Below are 19,376 nucleotides of genomic sequence, written 5' to 3'. Positions count from 1 at the left end.
TGTCACACATTTGAGTGAATGGGATTATACCAAGAGGAGGAGGGTAAAGATAAAGCAAGAGGGCTGACTCCATTTACAATGATCTCTTATGTCTCTTCCCCCCCCCCCCGCCCCCCTGGAGTTATATAACTTCCTGGCTCCCTGTTCCTGGAGAGGTCATCTCTGGGGTCCACACTCAGCCCTCAGGCTGTAAGCCCAAGCCACAGGCTGTAAGCTCCCCCCGCAGGGGGCCTGGACTGAATACAGGTGGGGATTCTTCCACCCCTCCTGGTCCTTCTCCAGTTTCCAACCTAGAGTTTCAGCCCCAAGGACACGAAGCATGCACCTTCCCTCAACAGCTCAGCTGGTCAGAGAATAAGAAAGAAGGCCCTGTGCTCCCAGGGAGGACAGCCAAGGGAGCGGATTTGGAGTAGGGGTGGGGATGGGACAGGACAGGGGAAGTGGGGAAGGCCAGGGTGGGGAGGGGATGGGTGAGAGTTGGGGGTGGGGGTTAAGGATCCACTTCAGGAGCTCTCAGAGCCCTTCACTCGTGACCTCCCAGGGCCTCTCCTCTCTGATGAAAAGCATCATTTCTGCTAATGTTTCTCAGCAACTCTCAAAGGTCCAGAGAGAGGCAGCCAGGGATAGCCAGGAGAGAGAGGAGGTTATCTCTTAAAATATGGGGGTGGGTGGTGGGGGTAGGGAGAGGGGGACAGTGGGTGATCCTGACCAGGGTTTTCCAGATTCAGGCATAAGGCACCACCTTCACCACCCTTGCAGTATCCTCCTGAAACCTATCCTCTTATTTGCTTTATTTAAGCTTATTTTTTAAAGCTTAGATCCATTTAATTTTTTGATATATATTTTTATTTATTTGACTGTGTTGGGTCTTAGTTCCTGCATGCAGGATCTTTAGTTTCAGCATGTGAACTCTTAGTTATGGCACGTGGGATCTAGTTCCCTGACCAAGGATGGAACCCAGGCCCCCTGCTTTGGGAGTCTCAGTCACTGGACCACCAGGGAAGTCCCAAATGCATTTCATTTAAATGAGAGCTTGTAAAACTTAAATGGAAAAGTATCCCTGGCTGTGCCAGCTGTGTCCTGCTTGTTGCTGGCATCCACTCCCCAGCCTCCGCATCTGCACACCTCAGTGGCCTGTTTCCACTTGGGAGGAGCCAGTGGGGAGCACAGTAGGAGACTGGGAAGAGCAGGAAGAAGAGTGAGGTTGGTATGTTGATTTCCCCCAGCTCCTTCCCTGGGGGATCACAGCAAACTGACTCTGTCCCTCAACCCAGGGGCCCAGCTCCCAACCAAGGCCCCCTTCTTGTTCTTGTAACCATCTCTCCTCTCACCGCCTCAGGCCTCAAGCTATTGCTGGCCCTGGGGACCTGCACCATCTCTGTGGCTTACCTACATGGGCCCACATCTGTATAAATAGCCCCTTGATTAAATTCTCAGATTACCCATTTTGAAAGTGCCATCTGTTTCCTGCCAGGAACCTGACTGATAAACTTGTCATAAACAGAAAGCAATTGACACAGTGCTAAGAAAATGATGATGTTAAATTCTAACTCAGTCTAAAAAGGGATGAGGAATAATGTTTTTTCCCTTCTTTTTTTTGACCATGCTGCCTGGCATGTGGGACAGTAGTTCCCTGATCAGGGATCAAGCCAGAGCCTCCTGCATTGGAAGCACAGAGTCTTAAACAGTGGACTGCCAGGAAAGTCCCTGGTAATTTCCATAAAATGCTATAAAACAACCTCCAGGACATATTAGGTTAAAACAACAACAACAACCAAACAACAACAACAACAAAAAAAACGAGGTGCCAAAGAGTGTTTAGAGGCAAGAGACGAATAAAAACGTGTATATGCGTTTGCTTATATTTTCAAAGAGAAGTGAATGAAAGATAAACCAAAACTTAAGAGAAATGTTTTCCTTAAGGAGAGAGAAAAAGGCAAAAGCTAGCTTTCTGAATATACCTTGTTATATAATTCTAACATTGGAACTATTAAATGTTTTACATAATTTAAAATGTGCTGTGCATGCATGCTCAGTCGTGTCCGACTCTTTTTGACCCTATGGGCTGTACTCTGCCAGGCTCCTCTGCCCGTGGAATTTTCCAAGCAAGAATACTGGGATGGGTTGCCATTTCCTTCTCCAGGGGATCTTCCCGACCCAGGGATCAAACCTGTGCCTTCTATATCTCTTGCACTGGCCGAAGGATTCTTTACCACTGTGCCACCTGGGAAGCCCTAATTTAAAATGCTTAATTATATCAAAGAGATCAGTAAATTCTAAAAAGAAAAAGGAACAGGAGCAACTGAACCTCATTGTATATCAAGTTGGTGGCAGAACCATCCTGAGAATCATTATTTCAAGTAAATTTAATAGTATTTTGGCTGTTCATCCTTAATGAGATATATACTCATTATATCTGGAAGGGGGGGAAAGATGTATTCCACAGACTTACTTTTAGTATTAATATTATCCAGATATTATTATCTGGATATAGTAGGTAAAGAAGTTATATGTGGTGAAGGAATCATATTGATATCATTAGCACTCAAGATTTGGAGCCTAAGAGATAAACTTTTTAAAAATAAAAAATGAAAATGCTGGGAATTTAGAGCTCTGAGCTCGTCACTTTTCTTTCCTTGTCGTTGCCAGCACCCTTAGAAGCAGCCGATCAGCTGCATCATCCTCCTTCATTTCACTAAGATGCTCTTTGACAGCAAATACTTGATCGCTTGGAGCCTCAGCTTCTCTAGGTACTTGGTTATGAGACTCTATGGCTGGTAGTTTGTTTGTTGGTTTATGGCTGCCCCAGGTCTTTGTTGCTGTGGCAGGGCTTTCCCTCCTGGCAGTGAGCAGGGCTTTCTCTCTGTTGTGGTGCTTGGGCTTCCCATTGTTTTGGCTTCTCTTGTTGCGGTGCACAGGCTCTATACGTGTGGGCTCAGAGGTTGCCACTTGCCAGCCCTAAAGTGTGGGCAGTGTCAGCACACAGCCTTAGTTGCCCCAAGGCATGTGGGATCTTCCCCAACCAGGGATCGAACCTGTGTTCCCTCCATTGGCAGGGAAGTGCCAGCTAATAGTGCCACCATTTGCCATGGACTGCAAGTATCCCCTTTAGGACTGAAAACAGATCATTATTGCCTTTAAATCCAGTCAGACTAGAGAATGAATTTAAAAAACTCACCTTAATATTCTATTCCTCGGGAGCCAATCTCGTATCAATCTGTGTCTGAATCAAACCACCAGTTTACAGGAAATGAAGGGTTAGAGGAAAATATTTAGAAGCACTGCGAGAATCCAACCAGCCATATCCAGAATGTGAGAAATTCTGCAGGACACATGAGATGGTTTCTTCAATAAATGGTGTAAAAAGAGGTGGGTGGGGGTAGGAACTACAATAGATTAATGGGACGTAAGAAGAGTGTAGAGTGTGGGTTTCTTTGTATCTTGATTCAAATCAGCCAAATAGAAATAAAGATTTTTAAGATAATCTGGAAAATTTGAACACAGACTGGGTATTGGATGATAATAAGAGATTACTTTTTAAAAAAATTTTATTTGTTTTCACTTGGACTGCTTTGCAATTGTTTTGGTCTCTCCCTTACATCAGTATGAATCAGTCATAGGTATCCCTATGTCCCCTCCCTCTTGAACCTCCCTCCCACCTCCCATCCCATCCCCCCACTCTAGGTTGTCACAGGGCACTGCTTTGAGCTGCTTGTGGTATAGAGCAAATTCCCACTGGCTGTTTTGCATATGGTAATGTATGTATTTCAGTGCTGCTCTCTCAGTTCATCCCAGGGCCGAATTCGTCCTAGGGGCACTCTCTCCTGCCCCTGCTGTGTCCGTGAGTCTGTTCTCTATGTCTGAGTCTCTATTCCTGCCCTGCAAACAGATTCCTCAGTACCATTTTTCTAGATTCCATATATATGCACTAATATATTTGTTTTTCCTCTTTCTGACTTACTTCACTCTGTATAACAGGCTCTAGATTCATCCATCTGCTTAGAACTAAGATTTGTTCCTTTTAATGGCTGAGTGATATTCCAATGTACATATCACAAATTCCATTGTATGTACCCACAACTTTTTTATCCATTCATCTGTTGATGTACATCTAGGTTCCTTCCGTGTCCTGGCTATTGTAAACAGTGCTGCAATGAACATTGGGGTACATGTGTCTTTTTCAATTATGGTTTTCTCATGGTATATGCCCAGTAGTGGGATTGCTGGGTCATATGGTAGTTTTATTCCTATATATACTAAGGAATTGCTTTCAGTTGTATTAGGTGAGATGATGAAATTGTGGCTCTACCAAAAAGAAAGTTCTTAGCTATTAGCTTTACATACTGAAATATTTATGGTTGTGATGGTATAATGTAAATACAAGATTTGTTTTGAAAGACTCATAAGAAAAAGTGTGTGATGGGGCTGGGTATGTAAACAAGTTTGATGAACTCTTGATAGTGATTAGAGCTGGATGCTGAGTACTTAGAAGATTAATAATATTATTCTCTTTGTTTTGAATTCTGCTTGAAACTTCCCACAAAACATTTAGATAACAATATTGAATTAAACTAAATTGTTTCTGTTTCTTGTGAAGGTTCTGATCCTAACATGGGCTCTCTTGTTGTTAAAAAATAAGAATAAAACAGATTATTAGCAAGTGACGGGTGTTAGCAATTTACTAGCTCCAAACCATGACTTTCTCCTCCGCATGATCAGAAGGCTTGGAAAAATATTTAAAGCAAAATAGTTTATTTACTCTGTGGATTCAGTGTAGTTTCATGCAAAAAGTAATCTTCAGGACAAAAAATGGTCTGTGTCCCACCTTGAGAAGCTCTGGTATTATAAAGTGAATCCAGGACTCAGGGCAGGAGGCCTGGGTTCTAATTCTCACTCAGTACTGTCTCACAGGAAGTTCCCTTGCCTTGGGTTCTTCTCTGTAAAATGGGAGAAATCAGGCTAAAAGATCTCAAGGATCCCTCCAATTATGTCATGCTGTGATTTAGTAAATGATCAACGTGTCTAACAACTCATTCAATCATTCAACAACCGATTTTTTCAACACCTGCTATTGATGGTTGTTTATGCTGGGATGAGCCTGGACATAGTCTCTGCCTTCATAGAGCTTACAGTCTAGCTGTAATTGGCTATTTCCAAGAGAATGTCAATTATTCTGAAAAATAGACAGTGGTGTATTGACACATTTTGGAAGGAGCCTGATCATTTTCTCCCAGGTCTCCTGTCTACTCAAATCCTGACTCTTCCTCCCCAAACTGCCTGCATTTCAGAACAGCTGCTGCCTCTGAGACCAGGAGATGCAATCCTCTGAGTGCCTAGGTAGGGGGGTTGTTCTTATCCTGAAGCAGAGTCTTCCCTCCCCACACAGGGGCTGAGAGTGGGGAGAGGGATGGGCCAGGGGAAAACTCGGGTGCAATAAAATGGAGAAAGTGTCAGTGAAGGCAGAGGGGTAAAAGGTACCAGCCCGCTGCTTCCCTTAACCTCACTGCAAGTGCTAGAATAAAGATACCACACTTGCCCATTCCTCTGCAGGGAGATAACATAACGAAGTGTCACTACACCACTTTTTAACTAACCCATCAATGGGAATGTGTCAATAGGAATCCATCCAAAGAATTGTTTTAACCTTTCTACCTTCTCTGTGGATTAGGGATAAAGGTATCTATCCCCATAAAGCAATTAAGATCCAGGCAGATACTCCATGTAAAAGGCTTAGCACAGTAATTGGAACATTTCACTGCTTCTCGTCCACTCCATGCATTCACCAGACCCAGAAACAACTCTCTAGCTTGCCTAGCTTTCCTGGAGTATAACTGTCTTTTGTTTATTTTATTTTATTTATTTTGGAGTGTAACCTTCTTGTTGATTATCTGTGACCCTTGCTCTCAGTCTCCCTTTGGACCCAGAAAACCCAACTTTGGAACCCTGGTCATTCAATTTATGGCCCCTGAGTTGAACGACCCAAGCAGGTATCCTTGGAACACTCAAGAAATCAATCAAATTCTTTTCTATGAGTGTTCACTGGAATACTAATGACCATTAAGAACAGCCAGGAGGCTAGGATGGATCTGATCCTTCTTTTTCTTCCTAAAAGACTTTTCCAAATTCCCTTGGTAGACACACCCAGCCCTTGTCTCTATTAACACTAACCCCAGGCCAGTCCCATCACTTCATGGCAAATAGATGGGGGAAAGGGCATCACTGACTCAATGGAGGTGAATTTGAGCAGACTCCAGGAGATGGTAAAGGAAAGGGAAGCCAGGCATGCTGCAGGCCAGGGGGTTGCAAAGAGTCTGACACAATTTAGAAACCGAACAACAGCAGCAAGAGGCCGTTTCTATGTGCCTTGCTTTAATGTGCCCTAGTCTGTCTTCAGAATAGATCATTTTACCCTTGGTTTTAAAGAGGCATGTCCCAGTACCTCCATAACAATCCTAAACCCTTTAAAATTTATTTATCATCCAGTGGTTTCCCATCTCTCATGTAGTTAAGGCCAGACTTCTCAGCTCTCCTTCAAGACTATTCAACATCTGACCTCAACATATGCCATCATTTTTTATACAACTTGTACTTAATTCATACTTTAGTGATTATTCTCTGTAGACTGCTCACCTACTTTCTTGGTTTTTCCCAAGTTCAACAAATGCTTATTGGACTTTAAACAAAACCGTTCCCTTTCTGTATAATCTGTTAGAAATTTCAGATGCCTCCAGGCATATGTTAAGATTTGGTTAAATAGCCCAGTTTAACACAAGAGGGAGGAATGGAGCCTTACTGAACTGGAGAGTATCTGGTCTATAAAAGACGTTCAAATTTAAAACGCTATGAACAAAGTCGTCACCAAACAAAACCCATCTGTTGGCCTAGAACCTTCAGAAAATCATTGCTATCAATTTATCCCCAATTCCAAATGAAATTATACACAGACTTTCAAAATATTAACAAATAACAGTAGTGTTTTATCACTGTAAATTTATTTTCTGATTTTAAACATTGTTTTGGGAATTTCCTAGAGGTCCAGTAGTTAAGACTCTGGACTTTCACTTCCGAGGACCCAAGTTCAATCCCTGGTCAAAGAACTAAGATCTACAACCTTCTCAGTGGCTTGGCCAAAATAAATAAATAGCTAAATAAACATTGTCTTATCTGTTTGTGAAAGCCAGTCAACATGAAGAGCAGGCACTGATGATCACAAGAACTTAAAACTGGGATTTAGGTTTCAATCATAGACTTCAATCAGCCTCACAGCCAATTCATTGAATAATGTATTTTTTATGCCATAATATTGAGAGAATATCAATTTATAGATACATAGTTGAAAATGTCAGTTTTTAAACAGCTCACTTTGAAACACAGAATATTTTGCAGTTAAACAGAATAACTCTTGAGATTCCCTTGGACAGCAAGGAGATCAAACCAGTCAATGCTAAAGGAAATCACCCTGAATATTTACTAGAAGGACTGATGCTGAAGCTGAAGCTCCAATATTTTGGACACCTGATTCGAAGAGCCACCTTACTAGAAAGATCCTGATGCTGGGAAAGATTGAGGGCAGGAGGAAAAGGGGGTGACAGAAGATGGATGGTTGAATGGCATCACTGACTCAATGGACATGAGTGTGAGCAAACTCCAGGAGATAGTGAAGGACAGGGAGGCCTAACGTACTGCGGTCCATGGGGTCACAAAGAGTCAGACACAACTTAGCAACTGAACAACAAACAGAGAATAAAGGAGAAGCTTGATTCCAAAGTCTACACACACCAAAAAAACTTAACCTGATAGTTAATCCCTGATATTTTGTAGACTCCTCTTTCTCAGAAATAGAAACACTGATTTTTAACTGAATGTATGATGAACAGACTTAAAAACTGAATTTCCTCAAGTTCTTTGCAGATAGATGTGGTCATATAACTAAGTTCTGGCCTAACAATGTACATAGTAGTGTCATATGCCACTTTGGGGAAATGTCTTGCTGACAGAATGCAATTGGGGTGGGTGGAGCTTAAGCAGCCACTTTGGAACACAACATTTAAAGTGTGGCAGAGCAGCAAAATAGAGTGAGTCCAGGTCTCGCATGACCATGAAGCTGTGGAGTCCTATCCCAAGGAGAGAGGTATGGGGCCTTGCACCAAGGCCACCGAAGTGGAGACCACCACCAAGGTTACCTCTGAAGCTAACCCTTTGTAACTATTGCCAAAGCCCCCTTAATCATCACCAGCAAGCTTCCTGACCCCAAATTGGGCAAAAATGCCCACCTTGGTACTTACCCTATAGTGCTCTAACAAATCACCTAATGCCACCCTTCCAGCAGGAATTTTCTGTCTTGAGATTATAAAAATTGACTGCTAACCCGAGAAAGGGCTTTCCAGGTGGCGCTAGTGGTAAGGAACCTGCCTGCCAATGCAGGAGACGTAAGAGACGTGGGTTCGATCCCTGGGTCAGGAAGATCTCCTGGAGGAGGGCATGGCAACCCTCTCCAGTATTCTTGCCTGAAGAATCCTGTGGACGGAGGAACCTGGTGGGCTACAATCCATAGGGTCACAAAGAGTCAGAGGGGACTGAAGCGACTGAGAATGCAACCCACGAAAAAAGCCTCAGCTCTCTCTTGAGCCAGCCCTCTGCTCTAACAGCATCCTGTTGGCTCTCCCTGGTCTGTCAGGAGGTCAACCTGATGCATTTGCAGAACCCTGATTATCTCTGCTCCCTGCTCTTAATAAACTCACTCCCTTCTGAAATACTGTGTGTCTGGAAATTCTTTTCCAGCCCACGCTCGGGCTGCCCTGACAGAAGCCAGAACTCCAGCCCTTGATAACTTGCTTCCAAATTTTGTTTGTTTGAGGGCAGAACATATTTCTGTGTCATTTAAGGCATTGCTATTTTTTAATTTGGTTTTTGATACTTACAGCTGAAACTGATACAGAAAATTAAACTGTTGATGGTCTTGAATGGGTTAAAATTTGTTACCTAACACTTGTAATTGCGCCTGTTGTTCGTTAAGACGTTCAAGTGAACCTAATATCTAAAATAGCTGATGGGGAGCAGAATATGCCACTCCAAAATACGAAGGATGATTCTCAAACGTTTGGTCTTGAACCCTTTTATTGCCTTAAAAATTATTGTGAGTTAAATTTAAAAAAAAATTATTGTGAGGAGTTTCCTGGTGGCTTAGTGGTTAGGATTCTGGGCTCTCACTGCCGTGGCCCAGGTTCAGTCCCTGATTGGAGAACTGAGATCACACAAGATGTGTGGCATGGCCCCCAAAAATAAAAAAATTGTTGTGACTTTGAATAAATGTTTTATTTAGTTATATTTGTCAATATTCACTGTGTTAGAAATGAACACTAAGACCTTTTTAAAGAAGAAGAATATACAAACACACAGCCCGTTAGGTATTAGAGCAAAACAACATCTGGAGCCAACACATCATGTCCCCTCTAGAAAACTCCACTGGATCCTTGGGGGAGAATGAGAGTGAAAGAGGCAAATAACATCTTAGTGTATTACGAACACGTAGTTTGGAACTTGTGGACCCTTAAAGGGACCTCCGGAACCCTGGGGCCCCACTTTGAGAGCCACTGATCTAAAATATGGTTTTTCCTGTGGTCAGGTATGGATGTGAGGGTTGGACTGTGAAGAAGGCTGAGCGCCGAAGAATTGATGCTTTTGAACTGTGGTGCTGGAGAAGACTCTTGAGAGTCCCTTGGACTGCAGGGAGATCCAACCAGTCCATTCTGAAGGAGATCAGTCCTGGGTGTTCTTTGGAAGGAATGATGCTAAAGCTGAAACCCGTACTTTGGCCACCTCATGCGAAGAGTTGACTCATTGGAAAAGACTCTGATGCTGGGAGGGATTGGGGGCAAGAGGAGAAGGGGACGACAGAGGATGAGATGGCTGGATGGCATCACTGACTCAATGGACATGAGTCTGAATGAACTCCGGGAGTTGGTGATGGACAGGGAGGCCTGGTGTGCTGCGATTCATGGGGTCGCAAAGAGTTGGACACGACTGAGCGACTGAACTGGACTGAATTGATCTAAAATATGAAATTTCAATCAAATATTTGGGGAAGCTGGACATACCTTCAGTGACTGAAGAATCTCAGAACCGGATGGCGCCTAAGGTTCAGCAGTAGACAGTTGCTGGGGTCTGGGGGCTACCAGCACCCACTTTCCTTTCTTTGGGCACCATGCCTTGATTTCCCTCTTGGGCAGTGACACCTTCTTCTGCATTCTCAGTCCATTTTAGAGAAAGAGGGTGTGACTAGGCTAATTCCCAACAGTCGGGCAGTAGGAATGAGGAGAGGAGAGAATCTGATGGGGACAGGAATGGTTTAATTACTTATTACTTAGCATTCCAGGCTCCGTGATAATAGTGACTGTTTCATGGAGGAACACGAGGTGGAAGGCAGGTCTCTAACAAAGGATCTGGTGTTTTCCTCCTGGGCTGGACTAGCAGTGGGTGTGAGATCCAGAGTAGAAACAGCCTCTCCAAGATCACCCTGGGAGGCCCATATGAACAGGAAGCCAACGTGAGAGAGACGGAGACCCATCCTGGGAGACTGGTCTGAGTCCCTAAACCAGCCCAGGGCAGCCATTGCTATCTGTCTGCTCTTCTGCTTAATCTGAAGACCCTCTGTTTAGCGCGGGGAGCTCTCTGTCCATGTCCAGCCAACACACCAAGCTTCCTAGACCTCCTTACAATGAAGAGAGAGGGCATGTGACCCAGGGCTGGTCAATGACTTGTAGGTAGGTCTGTGCCCGGAAGCTTCTGGGGAAACTTGTGATAGGAAGGAGCCTTTGCTCTTTGTCCCTGTCTTCTCAGATTGCAGGCATGAGAGATGAGAAGGGGAGCAGCAGGGGAGAGAGAGGCACCAGGAAGGCTGCCAGATGGAACTGGTTGCTTTACAGAGTGAGGCAAACGTGTTTGGATGGAAACATCTGTGACACCCAGCCGCCTGCGATCCCTACAGGGTAGACAGCCCTGCTCCTGGCCTTCTGTTTACAGGAGCCCGTCGAGTCCCTTTGGGGCTTATGCTGCTTCGGCTTGGGGGCTCTGTCCCTTTCAGGAGAAAAAGTCAGATTTCTGGCTCTGAGGAGATCTTGTGTTTACTCAAGCGGGTGGCTAACCTCTTCTACAACGTGAGCCCCAGCCGTAGCTTTAAGACAAGAGAAGATGATATTTGTTACGTGGCAGAGGAGAATCACCCTGTGGTTTCAGAGGAACAGTGGAGCAGGGGGGTGAGAGAGGAAGAAAGTCCTGGGAGAGGGCAAAGAGCAACCTGAAGGAGAGCAGAAAACGTGTCCCAGCTTTGGAAAGGAACTGAAACAGCGTCTGGGGCCACTGTCTGGGTCATGCACATAATTCTGATGACTCTACAGCCAAGCTATGTAGGGGAGGCTCCTCCAACTTTTAGCAAACTGCAGTTGGCCCTCACACTCCTGAGACATGTGAAGAACTGCCTTCTTTGGGGGCTGGGCCTCTCTGTTCTGGACTTTTCCTCTTTCCTGGGGAGGGTCAGGGAGAACAAGACTTCATGTGAGCACGTGCCAACTTTACAGTCAGAAAATCTGAATCGATGTCCTGATTATCTGCACCAAATTGCTGGGGATCTTGAGCATTGCATTTCATTTCTGGAGACTCAGTTTCTTCCTGTGTAAAATGATCATTGTAAGAGTCATCTCTTAGAGTTGTTGCAAGGGTTAGATGAGCTGGGAAGATGTAACATGGAAGTGCTACATAAGGAGTAACCGCTGGGGGAACCTGGTAGAGAGGATAGGGACCTCTGAGTATTCTTGCTGCTACCTTTGCAGCTTTTTATGAATCTATGATTATTTCAAAGTTAAAAGTTCTAAAAAAAATTCTTTTTTTCATTAATAGGAAGAAAGAGACAAAAATTTACAAGGCCAGGTGCAGGGTTTTGTATTTTCCTAGCAGTCGAGCAGTAGGAGTGAGAAGATGAGAGAATTTGAAGGGGACAGGAATGGATTGGTTAATTAGATTAATTAACTAGATCCTTTATAATGCTCTTAGAGATATAAAAGTAAAGATTATAGAGCTTTTGAATGACTGGTGATGGTGGGACTTTGTTTTCTTCGAACGTGGCTCTGTCCAGACTAGGCTGCTCGAAGCTTTGGAATTTTCCAGGGTTATGCTCTCACAGAGGCAGGTCAGCTATGCTGATCCCCTTTCATTGCTCCAGCCCCACCACCCTCGCAACAGGCTGCCCAGCCGTCCCAAACCCCACAACATTCCTCTCAGAAATGTGGTCAGAATCAGGAAATAATACCTTGGCCTCTGGGTCTTTCTAGAAGCTTCTCTAAGATACCAAGTCTTTCAGGCTCATGACCTCATCCCTTCCCTCCTGTGTCTCAGGAATGTATTAAAAGCCTCTGGTGCCGGAGGGCATTATATTAGCAAGTAATGTGCTTAGCTCAGAGCCTGGCACATAGAAAGTGTACATTAAATTCAAGCTATCTCAGTTGATGGAAAGCATCAGGACAAGTCAGTATGTGACCCAGCCCTGCTATCAAGTTGCTGATGGCTTTCAATAAATCTCTCAGCCTCTCTGGATCAGTTCTTCCTTCTCTGAAATAATAAAAGAGCTGAACCAAAAAATAGGTCCCTCTACTCTAAAGATCTCTGAAACTCTTGACAGAAAGTCTGAGCCATTCCCTGCTAAGAAACTGCCCTGGCTTTGAAACACTAAGTTATCAATGCCTCAGTAAACTTCACCTCCTCTAGGGAACTCCCAGCCCAAGAGGGAAGGCTACTGAATGACAGAGAGCTTTTCAAGATATTTGGCCGGGGCCATGCTGACTCAGAAGAAACAAGCAGTACAATTCTCAGTCCTGAAGGTAACAAGAAGTCCCCTGCCAGTCCCCAGAGAGAAAGCCCACTGTTAGCCCATGGAATGGGGCAGGGCTTTCATAGAATTCTAGAATGTCAGTGCTGGAAAATCTCTTAGGGAGTTTCTAGTTCAGGGGTTTTTAAGCCACATTCTGTGGGTGCTTCCACAATTCCACAAACTGTTAATATTCATCTCCTTTTGTATACCTCAAGCTGTATTTAAAACTGTGACTGAAAAACAACGAAGACACCAATATTGGTCACCTGTAACTTTCAACACATCAGAAATGAAAATTCATTAGTATGTTGTGGCAGAGTCCACTGATACTGTCCCCTAAATCTACCCTTCCTTCTTCTCTTTGTTGTGGAAACTACAGTTGGCGTGGGGGGGGGCGGGGGATAAACACCACATTTCCCAGCCTCCCTTGTAGCTAGGTAAGGCCATGTAATGAAGTTTTGGTTACTGGGATATAAGTAATGGTTGTGAGTGCTACTTCTGGGAGATTTTTTAAAGTGAGGATCTATGCTCTTTTTCTTCCCTTTTCTCACTGGCTGTAGTGTGGACATGATGCTGAAGCTCGGTCGGCTACCTTGGACTTAGAAGTCTCATGTTGAAGATAATGGGCAAAAACAGAGGAAGGATCTTGGGTCTTTGATGGTCATTTCATTTACCTGCCTGTTTGTGGCTCAGATGGTAAAGAATCTGCCTGCAATGCAGGAGATCTGGGTTCAGTCCCTGGGTCGGGAAGGTCCCTGGAGAAGGGAATGACAACCCACTCCAATATTCTTGACTGGAGAATTCCATGGACGGAGGAGCCTGGCGGGCTACAATTCATGGGGTTGCAAAGAGTCATCCATGATGATCATTTAGTTCTAACTTGATTATATTGAGTTCCTGGACTGTTTATCTCCAGACTTCATTTATATGAAAGAGACATATACCTCTGTCATATTTAAAGTGAAGTCACTCAGTCACGTCTGACTCTGCGACCCCATGGACTGCATCCTCTGTCCATGGGATTCTCCAGGTAAGAGTACTGGGGTGGGGTGCCATTTCCTTCTCCAGGGGATCTTCCTGACCCAGGTATTGAACCCAGGTCTACCTGCATTATAGGCAGATGCTTAATCCTGTCATATTTAAGCCACTTTTATTTTCTTATTGTTGTTGTTTTTGAGTTTTGATTTTGGTGCTTGGCTTGTGGGATCTTAGTTCCCCAACCAGGGATTGAACCCAGGTCCTTGGCAATGAAAGCACTGGACTGCCAGGAAATTCCCAAGCCACTTTTATTTTGGAGTTAGTGCTTGTTTAGTCTCTAAGTCATGTCCAACTCTTTTGTGACCCCATGGACTGTAGCCTGCAGGCTCCTCTGTCCATGGGATTTCCCAGGTAAGAATATTGGAGTGGGTTGCCATTTCCTTCTCCAAGGAAACCACCAGTTGTAACTACCACTCAGGTCAGGAAATAGAATTTTGCAGTCATACTGAAGAACTCCACATGCTCTGACTCAATCACAGCAACCTCTTTGCTCCTAAAAGCACAATATCCATAAGATGTTATGGAAAAATCCAAATGAACTTTCAGGCCAACCCAATATACAGGATAAAGTTTAAGACTTTGTTTGACCAAAGTCTTCCTCTGGTCAAAAGTTAGAAAATAATGGAAATAGTGTGACCACCTCGTTTTACAGAGGGAGAACGTGAGGTTCAGAGAGGGGAAAGGATTTTCTAATATCAATCAGGAAACTAGTGGCAGAGAAACAGACTTTCCCTGACACCTTAGCATTTCATTTGCTAATTCTTTCTAAGGGAAGGGACCCTCGATACAAGGTATCTGCCTTACCTAGTTACTCAAGGATAGGAAAGATTTGCAAATACAGCCTGTTTAGTACAGGACATTTCATCCTTGACCAGCACCAAACCTGGCTCTTTCCACTCAGACCTCAGGGCAGAGAGGCCGCTGGTGGTTCTCCCCAGATGGCTTTGCATTTTAATCTTGAAGGAGGCATCAGCAAAGGTGGAGTCACAGACACAGAGCCATGCAGTGGGGATGCTAACTGGATGAAGTGATCTCAGCATTTCTCAGAACCCAGCATAGGGCCTCTCTCCTATGGTTCTGTGTGCACCCACCCTGATACACAAAGGTCCTCAGAGAGCATTGTGGTATTGCTGAGTCTCTAGGACCAATAGGAGTGAGATACAGGCTGGAGCAAACCCGAGCTCTTCTGCCATAATCAGTCAAATGTTGCGACCTGCATGGGGCTACTCCCAAGTCAGAATTCCAGGGAATCCCTTGCGCTCATGAAAGTCAATTATGTTACACTGTGAAAAGTGCCCCTCATGCTTTCTTGTAGGGCCTGACAGCATCCCATATTGGCCAGGCTCCACAGTCCTCTCTCTCCTAGATTTTTGGATGTTTAAGGCTAGGCTTATTGGCTTCTGCCTTATCCTATGGATTAAAATTAGCAATCAATGTTTAGCAAAGATGTTATTATATATTCCGTGTTTGGGGGTAGAGTTGTGTTCTGAGGACTCCAAGTTTTGGAAACAACACAATCTCTCCTTTTGGAAAATCCATGAATTATGGTATTAGTATATTGAAGGCTCTGTGAATTCCCAGACTAGAGAATTTGGCTTGATTTTGACTGACCTAGCATTTCCCAGACTTTTTTGACTTCGGCTCTTATGTTTCACTGACACCATGGCAAATGATGCTGAGCCCCTTTGAGGGATAAAGGATGCATTAATACACATGGATCTCATATACAACATGGCTAGAAATGCACCCTTCTGGCCCATGTTGCTCATCTTTCTGGAAAAGTACAGAATTATCCCATATTCTGTAAAAACTCATTCCTAACAGAGGCAGTTATGGAACTGACCTCAACCTGCCTAGTCTGGGGTGGGTTCCCACTGCCTTGGCCTCAATGCCTGGCACCTGGCTTGTTGTGCCAAGATCCCTGGCCAGCCGGCAGCCACCCAGTGTGTGTCTGGGCTTGTTTTTCCTTCCTTTCCCTGCTCTTTTTAGAACACGGCTGAATGGCTCCAGTCTGCCGGCCCTTCTCCCAGCCAACACTGGACCCTCCAAGTCTGGCCAGCTCCTCTCCCACCCGCCTTGATAAACACCAGCTCCAAGCTGGGAACCACAGTGCCGGGCTGTTTTCCTCTGTCCTGCCCCACCAGGAAGCCTTCCCTTTGCCTGGGCTTCCTTCCTGGGGTCTTGGCTGCCCACCCATTTTTAACTCATTGTGAGCACAGTCACCTGAAGAAAAAGAGACTCTCAGGAGACCCAAGATGAAAGAGTCTTTAATCCTGTGGCTTTTGGAGTTTTGTTTTTAGCAGGAAAACCTTATTTTCAAAACAAATTATTGTGAAGAATTTACCAGTTTATAGAACAGGTAAATAAGAACATTTATGGCAGGCTTGTTTATTCCGGCAAAGCACTGGAAAGAAGTGAAATGACCATTGGGAGGGAATGGGTTTAATAAAATTATGGTGAAGTCATGCAGTGGAATATTATGCAGCCCCCTAACGACATGAGGCAGTTCCCAACAATAATGACAAAAGTACTAGGAAAATCCTTTCTCCATATGGAAAACGTTTGGTTGATAATTTAACTTGGGGGCAAAAATGAAGATTATCGCTCACATTGCTATAATGGACCAACTCCTATTCAAACTTGTCTGATATTTTTATGGTACTTAAATATGATGATCAAACATCCCAGTTCACCCAGAACTGAGGGGTTTCCCAGGACACAGGATGTTAAGCGGTAAAACTAAAACAATCTCAGGCAAGGAGATGAAGTCATTCTCCTATACTCAGCAAGTTAAGACTGTTTTAGAAAGAATAAGATCTTTACTAATTTTAGCCCCCAGTACATTCACAAATAAAATTGAACCAACATTTGTTTTATAAATAGAAGGGCAAAACTATGTGGATTAATAGGAAATGTGGAATCATTGTAAGATGCTGTGAAATGCAAAAAAAAGCCAAAGTACAGAACATTGTGCTAAGCATGTTCCCATTTTATATGTTTTCTCTCTTTTTCTCCTTTGTTTTTGCTAAAGTTCAGGGTCAGAGAGCAGTAAAGGATTTATCTGTATAATATAAAAATGAAGTTTATGACTTCTTGTCTATTTGTGTACCCCACTGTAAAATGGCTGGACTGATTCCTGCCAAGTTTTGAGAATATATTTGGGAGGGTCTGACTTAAAATATAGGCTTCCCGGGTGACTTAAAATACAGGTTGCTTGGCATACAAAATTTTCATTCTAGGGGTCCTTGGTGGTTTGGTGGTTGTCACTAAGTTGTGTCCAACTCTTGTGACCCCATGGACTGTAGCCCGCCAGGCTCCTCTGCCAATGGGATTCTCCAGGCAAGAATACTGGAGTGGGTTGCCATGCCCTCCTCCAGGGGATCTTCTGACCCAAGGATTGGACCTGCATCTCCTGCATTGCAGGTGGTCTCCTGCGCTGCAGGCAGATTCTTTACCAATAGCCACCAGCGAAGCCCCAGGGGTCCTTGGGGGGGATGTCACAGAGACAAGCAGTCTCCAGAGAAGCCGACTCTGGTTAACAAGAGAGGCCCACAAAGTCACTAACTGGAAAAGATGCACCAGATGGGTTCAGATCCACTGACAGAACGAAAAGCGGCTTCCAGTCAATGTCCAAAGTAAAGAGCCACAGGGCAGACTCTCCACATGGAAGGCCGTGGTGTGCAGGCTGCTTCCCATATGAGGAATGGGATCAGATGTCCATGCATGTGAGGATGATTGTTCCCAGTGGAGTTACTCTTTTGGATCTTAAAGCCTGCATTTGCAGACTATTCCGAAAGACGCTTATGAAATTGGTGATGATCAGTGTCCCCAAGGAAGAGAACCACAGATCTAAGATGAACTGGATGCTCATTTTTCATTGTATATCCTGTTGAACTGTTGGCAGTGTTTTCCATGTTTATATATCATCTTTTTTCTTTTAATTTATGAGCTATTACAAGCACACAAAGAAAGTTTAGAGAATAGTAAATCAACATCTTTGTATGTACCTGCTGGCTTTAACAAATTTAATGTTTTGCCATATATGGTTGTATAGAAAAGCTTATAGTTTTCTTCCTGTCTTTCTCCTTTACTGTCACACAGAACACTTTCTTTTTTTTTTTTTTGCCAATTTATGTTTGAAATATAATTGATTTACGACGTTGTGTTAGTTTCAAGTCCACAGCAAAGTGATTCAGTTATATAGATATATATATTCTTTTCCAGGCTCTTTCCCACTATAGGTTATTACAAGATATTATTGAGTATATTTCCCTGTGCTATACAGTCAGTCCTCGTTGTTCACCTATTTTTTTCTATGTATAGTGGTTTGCATCTGCTAATCCCAAACTCCCAATCCCTCACTCCCGCACCTACCCTCACCCTTGGCAACCGCATATCTGTTGTATATATCTGCGATTATGTTTCTACTTCATAGATATGTTCATTTGATATTCATTTTATTCTTATATATTGTTCATTGTAGATTCCACATGTAAGTGATAGTATATGGCATTTGTCTTTCTCTTTCTGATTTTGCTCAGTATGATAATCTCTTGATTCCTTTATGCTGCTGCAAATGGCGTTATTTCATTCCTTTTTATGGCTGAGTAATTTTCTGTTGTGTATATATTCCTCATCTTCTTCATCCATTCATCTGTCTATGGACATTTAGATTGTTTGAATATGTCTTGGCTATGACTTGTGAATAATACTGCTATGAACATAAGGGAACATGTATCTTTTTGAATTATAGTTTTGTCTGGGTATATGCTCCGGCGTGGGATTGCCGAACCATATGGCAACTCTGATTTTTTGAAGAACCTCCATGCTTTTTCCAGAGCTACATGAATTTACATTTCCACCAACAGTGTAGGAGGGTTCCATTTTCTCCACACTCTCTCTAGCATTTGTATGCTTTTAAAAAATAACATTTATTTATTTATGGCTGCATTGGATCTTTGTTTCTGCACATGGGCTGCTCTCTAGTTGCCATGTGCAGGCTTCTCATTGCAGTGGGTTCTCTTGTGGAGCATGGGCTCCAGGGCTTCAGTGTTTGTGGTTTGCAGGCTCTGGAGCAGAGGCTCAGTGGTTGTGGTGCATGGACTCAGTTGCCCCATGGCATGTGAGTTCCTAGTCCGGGACCAAGGATTGAACCTGTGTCCCCCGCATTGGTAGGCAACCACTGGACCACCGGGGAAACCTCTATACTGTAGACTTTTTAATGATGGCCAATCTGACTGGTGTGAGGTGGTTAATCTTAACAAATAAGAGGATCAGTCGTTTTTTATTTTATTCTTTAGTTTCATCGTAGCATGTGGGAACTTAGTTCCCTAATTAGGGATTGAATCCATGCTTCCTGCAGTGTAAGCATGGAGTCTTAACCACTGGACTACCAGGGAATTCTCAAGAGAATCAATCTTGATAGAAAAATGCTGGGGGCCTGGAACCTCACCATCTATTTCTCTTTCCCCTGAAG

Source organism: Capra hircus, chromosome 7, assembly GCF_001704415.2.
Source record: "Capra hircus breed San Clemente chromosome 7, ASM170441v1, whole genome shotgun sequence".
Classification (NCBI taxonomy): Eukaryota; Metazoa; Chordata; class Mammalia; order Artiodactyla; family Bovidae; genus Capra; species Capra hircus.
This window is presented reverse-complemented; position numbering follows the sequence as displayed.